The sequence below is a fragment of the Amblyraja radiata genome, chromosome 18 (assembly GCF_010909765.2).
Source record: "Amblyraja radiata isolate CabotCenter1 chromosome 18, sAmbRad1.1.pri, whole genome shotgun sequence".
Classification (NCBI taxonomy): domain Eukaryota; kingdom Metazoa; phylum Chordata; class Chondrichthyes; order Rajiformes; family Rajidae; genus Amblyraja; species Amblyraja radiata.
Window position 1 is genome coordinate 7,860,999 of NC_045973.1, and position 18,726 is coordinate 7,879,724.

Below are 18,726 nucleotides of genomic sequence, written 5' to 3' on the forward strand. Positions count from 1 at the left end.
TTGGGATATAATGCGGAAACAGGCCCTTCAGCCCACTGAGTCCCTGCCGACCAGCGACCGCCACACATTAACACTATCCTACCTAGACTTGGAAAATAATTTACAATTACCAGGCCAATTAACATACCTACCTGTATGTCTTTGGAGTGTGGAAGGAAACCGAAGATCACGGAGAAAACCCACACGGTCACGAGGAGAACGTACAAACTCTGTACAAACAGCACCCGTAGTCAGGATCGAACGTGGGTCTCAGGCGCTGTGGGGCAGCAATTCTACCACTGCGCCACCGAGCCACCACTAATAATATGGGGCTTAATATGCCACCTAATAATAATGTTTCCTTATTTGAAAACAAAGAAACAAATATGAATAAATTCATTGTTAATTAAAATAAATTGTGGGCTGGAAGATGGAATAAGTGAACTTAACATATTCCGACCGTAAATGCAACATGGGCACACTGGGGCTGTGAGGAGGTAGTTGTACAGCATGCAAACACACCTCTCAGCCCACTGAGTGCTTTAGTTAAAACAATCCCCATAGTAACCACACAGCTGCAGCACACATTATGACTTCATTCAATCTTGTGTTATAATTAAAGCTGAATATGAAGGACTTTTCTGCATGAGCCATAGTGGAAACAGGCCCTTCGGCCCAACTTACCCACACCGGGCAAGATGTCCTATCTACACTAGTCCCGCCTGCCTGCATTTGGCTCATATCCCTCTAAACCTATCCTATCCATGTACCTGTCCAAATGTTTCTCAAGCATTGCGATTGTACCTGCCTCAACTACCTCCTCCGACAGCTCGTTCCATAATCTATGCCCATTTACACTAATCCTACACTGTGCTCATTTATTTTCCCCCACATTCCCATCAACTCCAGCGGGTCAGGCAGCATCTCTGGAGGACATGGACATGTGACATTTGGGTCAGGACACGTCTTCAGATTCGATGTCTCCATGTTCTACAGAGACATACAAAAGATTAAGGGCGTGTCGAAAGGAATTGCAGATGCTGGTTTAAACCAAAGATAGCCACAAATGACAGATCGACACCCATTCCTTCTCTCCAGAGATGCTGCCTGTCTTGCTCAGCTACTCTGGCATTTTGTGTCTATCAAAAGATTTGGGGTGTCTTTCTACAGTGGTTAATAAATGTAAACATGTAGATGAGGCAAACAGTTAAAAAGGCAAATCATATGTTGCCCTTTAGTGCAAGAGGTTTAAAGCAAAGAGGAAAAGATGTCTTGTTGCATTTAGGCAGGGCATGGTGAGACTACACCTGATATACTGTGTGCAGTGTCTCATATTTTGTTACAATGTGAAAGGAAGCCATTTGTCTATTGGGCCAATGTGGTTCTCAGAGCACTTGCATCAATTCCATTCCCCCACATATGATGTTTGTTTAAGAAGGAACTGCAGATGCGGGAAAATCGAAGGTACACAAAAATGCTGGAGAAACTCAGCGGGTGCAGCAGCATCTATGGAGCGAAGGAAAATAGGCAACATTTCGGGCCGAAACCCTTCTTCAGACTGGTGGGGGGGGGGGGGGGGGGGGGGGGGGGGGGCAGGGAGAAGGGTTTTGGCCCGAAACGTTGCCTATTTCCTTCGCTCCATAGATGCTGCTGCACCCGCTGAGTTTCTCCAGCATTTTTGTGTACCTCCCACATATGATCATCAACATTTTTGATGAAGATCTTGGACAGAGTGGATGTGGAGAGGATCTTTCCACTAGTGGGAGAATCTCAGACCAGAGGCCATAGCCTCAGAATTAAAGGATGTTCCGTTAGGAAGGAGATGAGTAGGAACTTCTATAGTCACAGGATGGTGAATCTGTGGAATTATTTGCCACAGAAGGATGTGGAGGCCAAGTCAATGGATATTTGTAAGCAGAGGTAGTTAGATTCTTGATTTGTATGGGGAGAAGGCAGAAGAACGGGGTTAGGAGGGAGAGGTAGATCAGCCATGATTGAATGGCGGAGTAGACTTGATGGGCCGAATGGCCTAATTCTGCTCATATCACATGACCTATGACCTTATGACATTCCTCTGATTCTCATTCCACTCTTCTGCATTTGAGACAAGTTACAGTCACCAATTAACCTACAAACCAGTTAGTTAGTTTAGTTTATTGTCACGTGTACCGAGGTACAATGGAAACCATTTGGATGTACATTTTAGTTTAGAGATTGGGTATAGAAACAAGCCCTTCGACCCACTGAGTCCAAGCCGGCCATCGATCACCCATTCACGTTACTTCTATTCTATTTTCTCATTCACACTCCACACGTAAGGGGCAATTTTAAACCCGTAAACCCACAAGCCTTTAGGATGTGGGGGAAACCGGGGCACCTGGAGAAAACCCACATGGTCACAGGGAGAAGGTGCAAACTCCACACAGACAGCAGCCTCAGGTTTCTGGATCTGTGAGGCAGTGGTTCTTACATCTCACTGTTCCGGATGTAGGAGGAAACAGCAAATTCCACACAATTTCACTGGGTGAAATTCTCCATTGAGTGAGTTACTAAAAGTAGCATTCTCGGATATAATGAGTTTTAATGTTTTAGCTTACTCAGAACATAACTGAATAGAATCAAATTATCTTATAGTGAGACTGTCATTGCTCAGAGTGTGAATCTGACTATAAAGTGTAATGGATCATGTACCATTTATGTAATCCCTATACGCTAATTATAATCTGTTTCCTTGCTAACTGAATCTTTTTATAACTGTGAATTTAGGATATTCATTGGAGTTGGCTCTCTTCTCAAATCAATGCTGAACTTACACTTGAATTGTTATTTTATCAAATGATCAATAAAAAGCTCATGAAACAGACCCGAGACAGTTAAACCTCTGATATGTGTAGGAAGGAACTGCAGATGCTGGTTTAAACCAAAGATAGACACAAAAAGCTGAGGTAACTCAGCGGGTCAGGCAGCATCTCTGGAGAGAAGGAGTGGGTGACGTTTCAGGTCGAGACCCTTCTTCAGACTGAGGTTGTGTCACAGAAGCTGTGGGCTTGTCTCATTTGTATTGCAACACTGATCCTGCAATGGAATGCAACACTATAATACAATGGAGAGAGAGAGTCAACTTTTCACATTACGGGCAAGTACATCCGTTACATCCCAGCAGCAGCTTCATCTTGCAGCGTGATATCGAGTACAAGGCTCTTCATGAGCGGTCAATGATATGAAGAAGATGAGGAAATTGATCAGTAGCATTGGTGAGTTCAGGGAAGGGGAGCTTTGACTTTCCCAAGCAAAGATACTGCAAACATTGCAGGATCTATTGACTTTATTCTTTTGAACCAAAATAACTTTTATTATAAATTCATCTTTCTATTGAATCTCTACATTATAGAAAATATGTCACTGACGGACATTTATTTGGCAGTCAATTTCATAAGTTGTAAGAGAATTAGGCCATTCGGCCCATCGAGTCTAATCCGCCATTTAATCATGGCTGATCTCTGCCTCCTAATCCATTTCCATGTTCTCCCCATAACCCTTGACCCGTTCAAATCAACAAACAGGCTTGTTTGGAGAAAAAACAGACCAAGAAACGGATCTAATCAATCTAATCTGATATTAGAAACGTTCTAATCAAGGAACGGATTTGCATTTGTTTGCACAGCATATCAGAAGTTCCCAGTCTGAAGTTCCTTGCTACACACTCACCGTGAATGGTGTCTTTGACGCTTGAGGCATGATGGCAAATTTCAATGTTGCTTTCCATCTACCTGTCATCATTTTGGCTGCAGGTTAGATGTGCTCTCTCCAGCGGATCTTCACCTTCTCTTTATGGTATGGGGCAGAGATTTTCATTGGCGGCACAGTGGTAGAACCGCTGCCTCACAACGCCTGAAATCCTGGTTCGATCCTCCTCCCCAGTGCTGTCCAAGTGAAGCCTGCACGTTCTCCCTGCGACCTCCGGGTGCTCCGGTTTCCTCCCACATTCCAAAGACTTGCGGGTTCGTAGGTCAATTGGCCCTCTGTATATTGGCCCTCAGTGTGTAAGGAGTTGATGAGAAAGCGGGATAATATAGAACTAGTGTGAACGGGTGATCGATGATCGGTGTGGACTCGGTGGGCCGAAGGCCCTGTTTCCATGCCGTATCTCTTAACTCTAAACTAAACTACGGTGCTCAATCCAGGCGACTCATTGCACGCTAGCGACAGAAGCAGATCTACAATCACGTATTACAACCACTCCACACTATTAAATCTCTACTCCCACAGCAACATTTCTCACTTTAACTATGATACACTGTAAATGGCTTGATTGTAATCATGTATTGCCTTTCTTCTGACTGCATAGCACGCAACAAAAGCTTTTCACTGTACCTCGGTACACGTGACAATAAACTAAACTGACTGACTGTTTCATCTTGTTTAAGAAAGAACTGCAGATGCTGGAAAAATCGAAGGTAGACATAAATGCTGGAGAAACTCAGCGGGTGAGGCAGCATCTATGGAGAGAAGGAATAGGCGACGTGTCATCACCTATTCAATCGCTCCATAGATGCTGCCTCACCCACTGAGTTTCTCCAGCATTTTTGTCCACCTTCGACTATTTCATCTTTATCATTTTATAAAATAACACTCTTGAGACACAGAGAGCAAGTATGATATACAATAAACTTTATTTTAAGTGTCCTTTGATTGTGTTTTTCAAGTCTAACTCATTGCTCTTTCTCAAAACCCTGATTACTTTTCTAATTCCGCTTTCCGAATATTCAATGTCTTCAGTGCTGAAGTGTGACATATAATAAAACCATCTTAAAGGTTTCCAATAAAATGACTGATGAATCTACTGCCCCCTTTATTGATTGTCATAAAGCTCGTTATTTATGTCACAATTAAGATCAATTTTTCCTCTAATGGCGAGTTATTAAATTTCCATTGAGACAATCTTATTAATTCTTGCTGTCGGAAAGTATCGGATGTCCTTCACAGCTCGACCCAACAGAGTAACCAAAGATATCAAATCCCTTAAAATTAATAGATAAGATCTGTGTTCTAAAATAAGTTCCTTACAGGGGTACATCACAGAACAGAGTGAATGAAAGATAGTCTCTCGAACACAGATGGTCGGAATCAAACACTCTACCAATTCCATGTTACCGCTCACTTCTGTCTATAATTTAGTTTTAGTTTAGGTTAGTTTAGAGAGACAATGTAGAAACAGTCCCATCGGCCCACGGGGTCCGCAACGACCAACGGTCACCCGTACCCTAGTTCTATCCCACACACTCGGGACAATTTACAGGAGCCAATTAACCGACAAACTTGCACGCCTTTGGAATGTGGGAGAAAACCGGAGCGCCCGGAGAAATCCCACACGGCCACAGAGAGAACGTGCAAACTCCACACAGTCAGCACCCGTGGTCGGGATCAAACCCCGGTCTCTGGTGCTGTGAGGCAGCAACTCTGCTGCTTGTGTCACTGTGCTGTCTTAAAATTGCTTGTAAACTGATTGATTCATCCAGTCGAAGTTCTATTACTAAATAAAGTCTTGCTCCCCCAGAGTGGGATATGTGCTTACAGTGTAAAAATAATTAGCTTCATAAAAATCTAAGACTGCGTTAACTTGAAAAGGGCTTTCTGGTTAATTGCTTTGTTGGTTTGTCCAAATCGTGATTCCTGTGGACATGTCATGGCTGTTTGGCAAACTGCATTCTCAACATTTATACTCTGACTATTTGCCAGCCCATTTCTAAATTCCATTTAATTTAGTGTCTGAAGAAGGGTCTCGACCCGAAACGTCACCCATTCCTTCTCTCCAGAGATGCTGTCTGACCCGCTGAGTTACTCCAGCTATTTGTGTCAATCTTCTGTGTAAACCAACGTCTGCAGTTCCTTCCTGCACAGTCCATTTAATTTTTAGTTGATAAGTAGCACTCCATTCCATCAGATTCCAAAACGCTGCTCCAAACTCTTCCACAGTTCACATCCTCGAATCCCTCCTGTTATCACACCTTCCCCAGCCAACAATGGGTCATTATGGGCCTCATCCTTCCTGAGATCATCTGTTGCTGGCCCTGGTTTGTTCTGGCCTATTGTAGCCTCCAGTTTATTCCCCCCCCCCACACCTCTACTTTCAGTCTAAAGAAGGGTTCCTCCCCGAAACGTACCTATTTGTTTTCTCCAGAGTTGCTGCCTGACCCGCTGACTTACTCTAGCGTTTTGTGTCTATCTTTGTTCCAAACACTCCAGTCCAGCTTTGATATTTCTCGCTTCACCATGATCTCCCGAACCTGGTCACTAATTGCTCTCTGTGAATAGAAACCACAAAGTGCTGGAGTATCTCAATGGGTCAGGCAGCGTCTCTGAAGAACGTGGATAGGTGATGTTTCGGGTTAGGGCCCATCTTTAGAAACATAGAAACATAGAAATTAGGTGCAGGAGTAGGCCATTCGGCCCTTCGAGCCTGCACCGCCATTCAATATGATCATGGCTGATCATCCAACTCAGTATCCCGTACCTGCCTTCTCTCCATACCCTCTGATCCCCTTAGCCACAAGGGCCACATCTAACTCCCTCTTAAATATAGCCAATGAACTGGCCTCGACTACCCTCTGTGGCAGAGCGTTCCAGAGATTCACCACTCTCTGTGTGAAAAAAGTTCTTCTCATCTCGGTTTTAAAGGATTTCCCCCTTATCCTTAAGCTGTGACCCCTTGTCCTGGACTTCCCCAACATCGGGAGCAATCTTCCTGCATCTAGCCTGTCCAACCCCTTAAGAATTTTATAAGTTTCTATAAGATCCCCTCTCAATCTCCTAAATTCTAGAGAGTATAAACCAAGTCTATCCAGTCTTTCTTCATAAGACAGTCCTGACATCCCAGGAATCAGTCTGGTGAACCTTCTCTGCACTCCCTCTGAAAGGGTCCCTACCCAAAATGTCTCCTAACCATGTTCTCCAGAGAAGCTGCCTGACCCACTGAGATACTTTGTGTTTTTTTGCTCAAGATTCCAGCATCTGCATTTCCTTGTGACCCCACTGGTCTCTGTGATTATATCCTAGTTCTTTATCCCACGGGTTTGGAGGAAACGATGAACTAAAGGAAAATAGCGTTCGAAAGAAATAATTTTTCGATCACCAAAGACATGATGATCGTTATTCCAGAGTTTTGGAACAGGTGGCTGTGGAGGTAGTGGACTCTCACCCTGGCCACAAAGTCTTTGAAGCAACTCCCTGTGAGAGGCAACTCCGGACTATCAAAACCACCACAGCCAGACATAAAAACAGATTTATTCCATCAGCAGTAGCTCTACTCAACAGCCAAAAGTCTGTGGCCTCTTTTTCTCCTTATATTTTAAATTATAATGTTATAACTTGTTTAAACTATAATGTTTTATTTTTAATTGTCTACTGTATATCATGTTGTTATCCTTGTGAGCAAAGCACCGAGGCAAATTCCTTGTGTCTATACATACTTGGCTAATAAAATTTATTCAATTCAATTCAATTCAGATTATCATGTATTAATATAATAATAATAATAATATTAATAATAATAAATTTTATTACATACAACAAAATTTCAGGCGCAATACCGGAGCGGAGCTCCAACGTAACAGATAAATAATAACGACAATGGATGTGTTCATGGCGTTTAAAAATAAATAAATGAATAATAAATTAACTAATGAGGAGCCCCGACTCGGGGAGTGCTGAGCCGCTGCACATACGCGCGCCGCCATCTAAGAATAGAGGGAGACTTGGTATCTGTGAATTAGAGCAGTGGTTCCCAACCTTTTTTAGCTCATGGCCCCCTTGGGATCTTTTAATTTTTCTATGGCCCCCCCAGACATTGTGAGCGGAAAAAAAGTACTTCAATATTATAATACCTTCTATAAAAATATCAGTGTCCATTAATTGCACATATATTCTCTTTTATTCCATAGATTTTAATTTATTAGAACTGAAATTTAGGAGGCAACAGGGTGGTAGCTCTGTGGCCCCCTTCATTAAACCTGTGGCCCCCTAAATCCCCAATTTTTTCTGTGGCCCCCCTGGAATTTGCCATGGCCCCAGGTTGGGAATCACTGAATTAGAGGATAGCAAACATGACCCATTGTGTAAGAATGGAGTGAAAAAGAAGATACCGAATTACCATCGTGTTAGTTTGGCATAGATGGTCAAGAAAATGCTTACACACATTGTAAAGGACGTCCTGTGCATCAACCTCCTTTTGTATCAAGCTGTTCAGGAAATAAAAAAAGCTATTTAGGTTAGCTTAGTTTAGTTTAGAGATACAGCGCGGAAACAGGCACATCGACCCACCGAGTCCGCACCAACCAGCGATCCCTGCACGCTTACTCTGACCTACACCATTTCTTCTTCTTCCTCATGCGTATGGCGTGCGCAGCCTAAAGTTGTAGGACAACTTGTTCTATTTGATCTTATTTGATTGTGCATGCCAGGTTGATTGCATTCGTCGAAACAGGGCGGACCACGTGAAGGTTGCAATCGTCCACCCCACCTCCACCACTAACGACAATTTACAATTGCCAATTAAGCCAATTAATCTACAAACCTATATGTCTTTGGAGTGTGGGAGGAAACCAGAGCACCCGGAGAAAACCCGCGCAGGTCACAGGGAGAACGTACAAACTCTGTACAGACAGCACCCATAGTCAGGATGAAACTCGGGTCTCTGACGCTGTGAGGCGGCAACTCTACCGCTGCGCCACCGTGTCGCCCTATGATTGAACAAAGTCAAATTGATTTATGAAAGGGAAATAATATTTAACTAAGCTATTGGAGTTCCCTGAGGGAATATTTCAAGAGCAGGTAAGTGGAACAAGTGTATGTGGTATAGTTGGATCTTCAGAACGCTGTCGATAATTACTTAAAGGATAAAAATCCCTTGAGGCAACTATTAGCCTGGGGCCTATTCTTGAAATATGAGATACCAATCCCCTGATGTCCAATATTACTCCCGGCTACAAACTCAAGATCCCTCCAATTATCGCAGGTCACCCTGACAACTCTGGCTGAGTGGTGTATCGGCTTGGTATAAATGTCAATTGTCTCTTGTGTATGTAGGGTAGTGTTAATGTGCGGGGATCGCTGGTCGACGTAGACTCGGTGGGCCGAAGGGCCTGTTTCCGCGCTGCATCTCTAAACTAAACTAAACTATGTTATCTCTCAACAACCTTGTGGTAATATTTGACAGAACTAGCCTTTGCCTGCCTCGGGCAGTGGAGGCCAGTTCTCTGGATACTTTTAAGTGAGAGCTAGATAAGGCTCTTAAAGATAGCAGAGTTAGGGGATATGGGGAGAAGGCAGGAACGGGGTACTGATTGTGGATGATCAGCCACGATCACATTGAATGGCAGTGCTGGCTCGAAGGGCCAAATGGCCTACTCCTGCACCTATTGTCTATTGTCTATTGTCTATTTTCCTTGTCTGGGTTTTACTTGATACAAAGAAGTCCTGAGGTCTAGAATTATTGCGTCCAGTTTCTGAAAGCCACCATGATCTCTTTCTGTCCCATAACAGCTGTTTCCCTGCTTTGCAAAATGTCAAGGCCATTCTTACATCAAGACACAAGAGACATGGGCAGTAAAACTTCTGTTCCCATTATAGTTTCATAGCTTTACTGATTAATTGTACTGAATATAAATGGTTGCCTGAATAGATAATGAGTTTAAATTAACAACTTAATTTGCACAATTCCTGACTATACCACCAATGAAATTGAAAAACTGCATATAGAATTTAACATCTCACAAGCCAGAGGATAGAGAATATTATCTAATAAATTACATATATTGCAAAATGCTGTCATTTTGCAGTCAAACCAGGTTGTTCTTTAAGGTGAAAATCCCACTCAAAAGTGTATGCGCCTACTTATAAATGATTGATATAATCTGTTTCACGAGAGAATCAAAACATGAATTTCTTTTAATCATAGAGTCACTAACTACAGATGCAGGCCATTCGGCCCAACTTGCCCATGTCGACCAAGATGCTAGTCCCATTTGTCCACCTTTGACCCATATCCCTCTAAACCTTTTTATTTTATTTCCTCCACTCCCCTCCCCTCTACTTTGAGTCTGAAGAAGGGTCCCGACCCGAATCGTCACCCATCCTTTTTCTCCTGGGATGCTGCCTGACCCGTTGAGTTACTCTGTGCTTTGTGCCTTGCGGTTTGTGTCTATCTTTGGGATAAACCAGCATCTGCGGTTCCTTTCTACAGTACCTTTCCTGTCTATGTACCGGTCCAAATGTCTTTTAAATATGGTAATAGTATCAGTCTCAACTACCTCCTCGGGCAGTTCGTTCCATATTCCCATCCCACTGCCCCTCAGGTTCCTAATATATCTTGCCCCTCATAAATTAGTGATAGGAGCAGAATTAGGCCATATGGTCCATCAAGTCTACCCCGCCATTCCATCATGGCTGATCTATCTCTTCCTCCTAACCCCATTCTCCAACCTTCTCCCCATAACCCCTGACACCCGTGCTAATCACAGTGGATGTGGAAAGGATATTTCCGCTGGTGAGAGAGTCTAGGACCAGAGGTCATAGTCTCAGAATTAAAGGGCGCTCTTTTAGAAAGGAGTTGAGGAGGAACTTCTTCAGTCAGAGGGTAGTTAAATCTGTGGAACTCATTGCCACAGAGGGCTGTGGAGGCCAAGTCAGTGGATATTTTTAAGGCAGAGATGGACAAATTATTGATTAGAACGGGTGTCAAGGGTTATGGGGAGAAGGCAGGAAAATGGAATTAGGCGGCAGAGATCAGCCATGATTGAATGGCGGAGAAGATGCCATGGGCCGAATGGCCTAATTCTACTCCTATAACCTGTGAACTTGTAATCAAGAATCTAACCCTCTCACCTTAAATCTCTGGATCTTGATTCAGTCTGAAGAAGAGTCTCGACCCGAAATGTTACCCATTCCTTCTCTCCAGAGATGCTGCCTGTCCCATTGAGTTACTCCAGCATTGTGTGTCTATCTTCACGCCCCAACTCAGGGTAAAAGACTCTGTGTGGCTCAACCCTATCTATTCCTCTCATGAAGCAATTTAAAAGGGAGTGAGTTACACATGGGCAGTTGACTTACTTAAGCCGGGTTGGAGAAAAATGTGTTTCAACAATAAACCAAGCAAGGATGAAAGAAAGAACAGCTGCAATTTAAAAGAGTCCAGTGGCTGATAAAGTGTCTTTCCTGGCCTGGCATTACCATCACTCTGTCCCTATCTCTGCTTTGCAGGCAAATAAAACCTTTGGGGTGGGGGGAGGACGTTTCGTTTCACTGCTAAGCAGCTGGAAATAATATAGATAAAAGCTCGATTCTTTGTGCTCCAGTTACACATGTTACCATTCTTAACTGAAGTTGCGTTACAATACCCTTTGCTTTGTGGAGGTCTGGCTAATCTAGGAGAGATGCACACAGTGTCAACTTCTCACACGGGGGGGCAATGCATTTTTACCAAGTTACCAAACTAAGCAGCATTAGCTTTGGGCACAAGTGCACGGAAGACACATGATAACACAGACATTTTGTGTTTTATTAAGGACCCAATGTACATGAATAATGCAGCTCTTATTCAGTATGCAGTGGTGCTCCGACTGTGCAAATTACTTTATTTACCACTGTGTAATAAATTAAACATCACTTTGAACTCGACAAAACAAAACATTTTAATCTGCACCTCGCACAGCTGCAGCACACTCCCAAAGCTTTGCAAGTCTAACGCACGCAGAGACGGCACCAGTTTGAAGGAGAAACTCTTGTTTTCATTTTAAGACGGGATTTATTTTGAGGCAGGCCACTCTCAATGCTCGAAACTGGACCATGATCTGAGAAAACTTGATGTTTTTGCTTGTAGACAAGAAATATTTTGTTGTCACGAACCTCATTCGCCATTTCCCGAATGTTACTCCCTATTTAGATGCCAAACATCTTTTAGGATTTTTTACCAATTTTCCAGAGAAAAGATGTAGAAAAAACATTATTTTTACTCTTATAAATAAACTTTATTATTACGGACTCGAGGTCCAGACAAGGGGCAACATTACATTAAAAATGCATTGCATATTAAATATCATAAAGCACATATAAAATCTTAGTATATCACTTATAAAAGCATCATAAATTATATATTTTTAAAAAAAACACAATACATAAGTTAAAAATCCAGACTAAAAGAATGATCAATGTCCTACAACGAGACAATGATACCAGTGTCTCCACAGCTAATTAAAGCAAAGCACATTCATGGGCCTGTCCCACTAATGCTATTTTTTAGGCGACTACAGGCGACTAGGCTGCCGCCATTATGGTCGCCGGGGTGTCGCCTGTATGGCCGTGAGTAATCACCTCAGTTGCTCTAAGAGTCGTAGCGTCTTTCTGGTCGCCACTGGATTTTCAACATGTTGAAAAAAAATTTGGATACAGTCGGCAACAGTGGGTTTGACGCCAATGAGTGTAACTTGACTTCTCCCGATGTAGGGACTGTCGTAGTTGTCGTCAGGTTAACGTAGGTTTCCGCCCGTGCTGGCTTCGTTTTTTTTTGTTGTTAAAGAAATTATTCTATTTCTAATTTTATGTCAATGGAGGGGGTCCAGTCGCCAGTTTTCATTCAGAGTCTGAAGAAGGGTCTCCAGAGTTGCTGCCTGTCCCACTGAGTTACTCCGGCATTTTATAACTGTCTATTTAGGTGTTGAGTTCAGCATAGTTTAGTTTAGTTTACTATTGTCACGAATATCATAAATCACAAAATGTTTTCATGTGGAAACGCAGGGAATGGAGGGATATGGATTGTGTGCAAGTAGATAAGAGATGTTAGGGTGGTGGGTGTATGGAACAAGCTGCCAGAGAAGGTAGTTGAGGCAGGGACTATTCCAACATTTAAGAAGCAGTTAGACAGGTACATGGATAGGACAGGTTTGGAGGGATATGGAACAAATGCTGGCAGGTGGGACTAGTGTAGCTGGGACATGTTGGCCGGTGCGGGCAAGTTGGACGAAGGACCTGTTTCCGCACTGTATCACTCTATGACTCTATGGCTGTGATATGGTCTTGGCATCATGTTCTGCCTTAACATCAAGCCTCAACTACCTCCTCCGGCTGCTCGTTCCATACACCCACCATCCTTTGTATAAAAATGTTACCCTTTCAGGTTCTTGTTATATTTTCCCCAATCACCTTAAACCTACAGTATGTCCTCTGGTTCTTGATTCCCATAATACTATATCTATTGCATTTATGAACTTACACACCTTTATCAATTTCATATTTGTAATTGTCAAAAGAAGACATTTTCACACATTAAACAGAACACAGTCATGTTTAAAGCAAAAGCACAGTAATGGTTAAAAATTGAACAAAGATTATATTTTTTTCTTCTTTTATTTATTGTCATGTCAGATCTTGAGAAGTGTCTTTACTGGGGAAGAACGAACAGTAGGGGGCAGTCTTTGCCAAGTTTTGGTCTGGAGGCCCTAAACCAACAGCAACTGCATTGTGTAAGAAGGAACTGCAGATGCTGGTTTACACCGAAGATAGACACAAAATGCTGGAGTAACTCAGCGGGATCTGGAGAGAAGGAATGGGTGACGTTTCGGGTCGAAGATTGAGGGGGGATCTTATGGAAACTTACAAAATTCTTAAGGGGTTGGACAGGCTAGTTGCAGGAAGATTGTTCCCGATGTTGGGGAAGTCCAGAACAAGTGGTCACAGTTTAAGGATAAAGGGGAAATCTTTTAGGACTGAGATGAGAAAAACATTTTTTTCACACAGTGTTGAATCTCTGGAATTCTCTGCCACAGAACGTAGTTGAGGCCAGTTCATTGGCTATATTTAAGAGAGAGTTAGATGTGGCCCTTGTGGCTAAAGGGATTAGGGGGTATGGAGAGAAGGCAGGTACAGGATACTGAGTTGGATGATCAGCCATGATCATATTGAATGGCGGTGCAGGCTCGAAGGGCCAAATGGACTACTCCTGCACCTATTTTCTATGTTTCTATGAGAGCCTTCTTCAGGCTGAACGTCAGGGGCCACACTTGTGTCCAGTTCTGGGCATCATGTTATAGGAAAGATGTTGTCAAGTTGGAAAGGGTACAGAGAAGATTTAAAACATTAGTGGCTGTGGTAGCGAGTCTGGGTTAAAATGTAGTCGTGTGTTTGTGTTTGTTCTTGCATTTCGTAAAGCTCTGAATTTGTACCTTAGCTGGAAACACTTTGCTCCTGAATTTAATCACTAATTGAGAAAACAAAAAGAAATACTGGAATCATAAATTAAAGACTAAGATGTTGGAAACCTAGGCAAGTCAAGAGTATTTAATTGTCATATGTACCGCACGGAACAATAAAATTCTTACTTGCAGCAGCATAATAAGCCTGTAAATACAGTACTCAATAGGCAACATATTAAAAGGGCGGCATGGTGGCGCAGCGGTAGAGTTGCTGCCTTACAGCGAAAGCAGCGCCAGAGACCCGGCTTCGACCCCGACTACATGTGTGAAATGAGAGCGTGGCCAGGGTGGTGTGGGTCCTTGATGATGCTGGCTGCCATTTTGAGGAAGCACCTCCTGCACATCCCTTTGTTGGTGGGGAGGTCAGTACGCCTGATGTTCAAGAGAGTATTTAGCCATTTCTCAGCTCTGTGACGCAGCTAATCAAGAACCTGCTGTAATTTTTGATAACTATCTTCACTATCTACAACGCCACCCGCTTTAGTGCCATCTACAAACTTACTAATCACGCCTTGTATATTCTACGCAAAATTGTTGACATGAATCACCAACAGCAATTGGCCCAGCACCAATTCCTGCGGCACACCATTGGTCATGGTTCTGTTGTCCAACAAATAACCTTCCACCATCAACCTTTGTTTCCTTCCATGAGGCCAATTCTCCATCCAGTCAGCCAGCTCTTCCATGATTGAATTGAATTGAATTGAATTGAATGCCTTTATTGTCATTCAGACCTTACGGTCTGAACGAAATTTCGTGCCTGCAGTCATACATACAATCATACAATAATAACAACAATAAACACAAATTAACATCCACCACAGTGTATCCTCCAAGCACCTCCTCACTGTGGTGGAGGCAAAAATCTTAGGGTTGCAGTCTCTTCCCTCCTCTTCTCCCTCTGCGCTGAGGCGATACCCCACCGGGCGATGGTACAAACAGTCCCGCGGCTCACCGAACCCCGCAAACGGGCCGGCTCAAACACCGTGGCCCGGGGTGGTCGAAGCTGCCGCCCTCCAGTCCAACGGGCGCAGCCGCTGGCCCGCGGCTCAACCCCGGACTCAGGTCATAGCCGCCAGAACGCCGTCCCAGCCACCGGAGCACCGTTCCAGCCCCGAGCCGGATCGCCCTCACGTGAGTACCGTTCCACCTCGGGCTGGGCCACTCCGACGGGAGTGCCGTTCCACACTCGGGCTGGGCCGCTCCGACGGGAGCACCGTTCCAGCCCCGAGCTGGGCCGCCCTCACGGGAGCGAGCCCAGTGCAAGTCCTGACTGGCTCTGCCTCCGGAGTCTCGAGGCCGCCAGCTCCGCCATCAGGCCTCAGACGGAGGCAGAGAAGGGGGATACGATAAAAAAGTCGTATTCCCCCGAAGGGAGAGACAGTAAGCCCCGTTTCAACCCCCCACCCCCCCCCCCCACATAAACACAACCTAAAAAACAAAAACTAACTAGACAAAACGAAAAAAAACAACATAAAAAAGTAAAGACAAAAGGACTGCAGGCGAGCCGCAGCCGTTCACCAGCGCCGCCACTTCCAGAACATGTGATCCCATGCGATCCAAACTTCCGGAGCAGCCTAGCATGAGGAACCTGATCAAAAGCCTTGCTGAAGTCTATCAGCTTCTTTGGTTACTTCCTGAAAAAACTCCATCAGATTGGAGCGGCACGGTGGCGCAGCGGTAGAGTTGCGGCCCTTACAGCGCCAGAGACCCGAGTTCGATCCTGACTACGGGTACTGTCTGTACGGAGTTTATGCATCCTCCCTGTGACCACGTGGGTTTTCTCCAGTTGCTCCGGTTTTGTCCCCCACACTCCAAAGACATACAGGTTTGTATGTTAATTTGGCTTGTGTAAATTGTAAATTATCCCCAGTGTGTGTAGGATAGTGCTGGTACACTTGGTGGTCGCTGGTCGGCGCGGACACGGTAAGCTGAACGTCCTGTTTCCGCGCTGTATCTCCTAAGTCAAAAGAAAGGCATGTGGGGGAGGTGTGTGGTGGGGGGGGGGGGGGGGGGGGGGGGCAAAATAGGTGCTAGTCCAGGGGGGGGGGAGAGGAGAAGGCTTGCATGTAAGAACAAAATGTATTTACATTTTTTTAAATGGCTTTATCAACTCGGTTTGACTGTCTCTATGTTTTTAAAATGCTGACAATGCTGCGGGTTATAGATGGAATTCTCATGAGCTAGTCAATTGAAAATGTATGACTGGGCTCACTTAAATAATTAACATATTAAACATATCCATTAGGAACATTATTAATTTACATCTGATATCCTACTGATTCCTAAACAACTAATTTGTCTAGTTGATGATGTTAAATGAAGAAAATGCCCAATCAGTGTCTATGTAAAAGTTTACACTGCTTTTTGGTGGAAAATAATCAATATGTTTAATTCAATGGAAGATAGACACAAAAAGCTAGAGTAATTCAGCGGGACAGGCAGCATCTCTGGAGAGAAGGAACGGGTGACGTTTCGGATTGAGACCCTTTCCTTCCTACATTTCATTCAATGCAAAAGCAGTCTCGTTTTTTAAATTTTTTTTTATCAGTGTCCATTGTTTATTAAAATTACAAAGGATTCCTTCTCTCTGTGAAATTTTTAATGAGCGGTTTGATTTTAAATTTAAAGAACTCAATTTATATAGGAATTTTGTAGAAAATTATGTCAGAAATGTTCTAGAAATGTAATAATCTATGGACACTTTACTGCTCCAATCCTAAATTTATTTGAGAAGGATGTGGTTAACATATAATGAGTGTTTGACGGCACTGGGCCTGTACTTGTTGGAGTTTAGTAGAATGAGGGGGACCTTATTAAAAGGTACCAGAGTGACGTTTTGGACACCATATCTGAAGATGTGCTGGCTCTGGAGAAGGTCCAGAGGAGGTTTACAAGAATGATCCCAGGAATGAGTAGGTTAACCTATGATTAGCGTTTGTCGGCACTTGGCCTGTACTCGTTGGAATTTAGAAGAATTTAGATGAAACATTGAAACATACAGAATAGTGCAAGGCTTGGGTAGAGTGGATGTGGAAAAGATGTTTCCACTAGTGGGACAGTCAAGGATGAGAGTTCATAGCCTCAGAATCAAAGGACGTTCTTTTACGAAGGAGATGAGGCAGGATTTCTTTAGCCAGAGGGTGGTGAATCTGTGGAATTATTTGCCACAGAAGGCTGTGGAGGCCGTCAGTGGATATTTCTAAGGCAGAGACAGATAGATTCTTGATTAGTACAGGTGTCAGGGATTATGGGGAGAAGGGAGGAGAATGGGGTTAGGAGGGAGAGATAGATCAGCCATGATTGAATGGCGGAGTAGACTTGATAAGTCTAATTCTACTCCTACTCCTTATGACCCTTCTCCTTTTGTCCTCATATCCTAATGAATGGATGAGCATTTAGTAATCAGCCAATCCCGTTATTGTGAATCATGCCTTTGCAAGCTCAGTGTTTAATTTCTGCTTGACCTAAGCAATCCCCATGGGTCAGTCGCTGCTGCATTCACAGCGACTGCCTGAACTTATATCTGACTGAGGAGAGGGGATCAAAAAGTGCTGGAGTAACTCAGTGTATCAGGCAACATCTCTGGAGAAGGGTCCCAGCATGAAACGTCACATATCCATGTTTTTCAGAGATGCTGCCTGATCTGCCAAGGTACTCAAGCATTTTGTATATTTTTCTTACAAACTAGCATCTGCAGTTCCTTGAAGGACACAAAGCGCTGGTGTAATTCAGCGGGTCAGGCAGCGTCTCTGGAGAACTTGGATAGGCGATGCTTCAGGTGGAAGTTCATCTACGTCACCTGCCCATGTTCTCCACAGATGCTGCCTGACTCACTGAGTTAAGGGCCTGTCCCACTGTACGAGGTAATTCAAGAGTTCTCCCGAGTTTCCCCTGATTCGAACTCGGAGAATTACGGTAATAGCCTCTCGTAGGTACTCGGGGCTCTCGTGGACATTTTTCAACATGTTGAAAAAACTTTACGAGCTTACTGCGTTTCCCGAGTACCTGCCGTTAGCGTTACGAGCCGCTAAGAGACGTCCTGAGCCCGGACGTACCCGCTACGTACATTCTACGTACTTACCACGTGTTTGATTTTTTTTAAATCGGGAGAGTTCTTGGGTAAACTCGTATATTGGGACAGACCCTTTACTCCAGCACTTTGTGTAGCTCAGCAGGTCAGGTAGCATCTTTGGAGAAGGGTCCCAGCCCGAAATGTTGCCTGTCCGTGTTCTCCAGAGATGCTGCCTGACCCGCTGAGTTACTCCAGCACTTTGTAACACAGCAGGTCAGGCAACATGCCTGGAGAACACGGATAGGCAATGTTTCGGGCCAGAGACCCTTCTCCAGAGATGCTGCCTGACCCGCTGAGTTACTCCAGCACTTTGTGTCTTTTTACTATAATACCCAGCATCTGCAGCTCCATGTTTCTGCAGCTCCTTGTGTGTTAGGAACCAGGGGTGGGGAGATGACAGGGTCAGGCGTGCACACAGTGGAGGAGGGT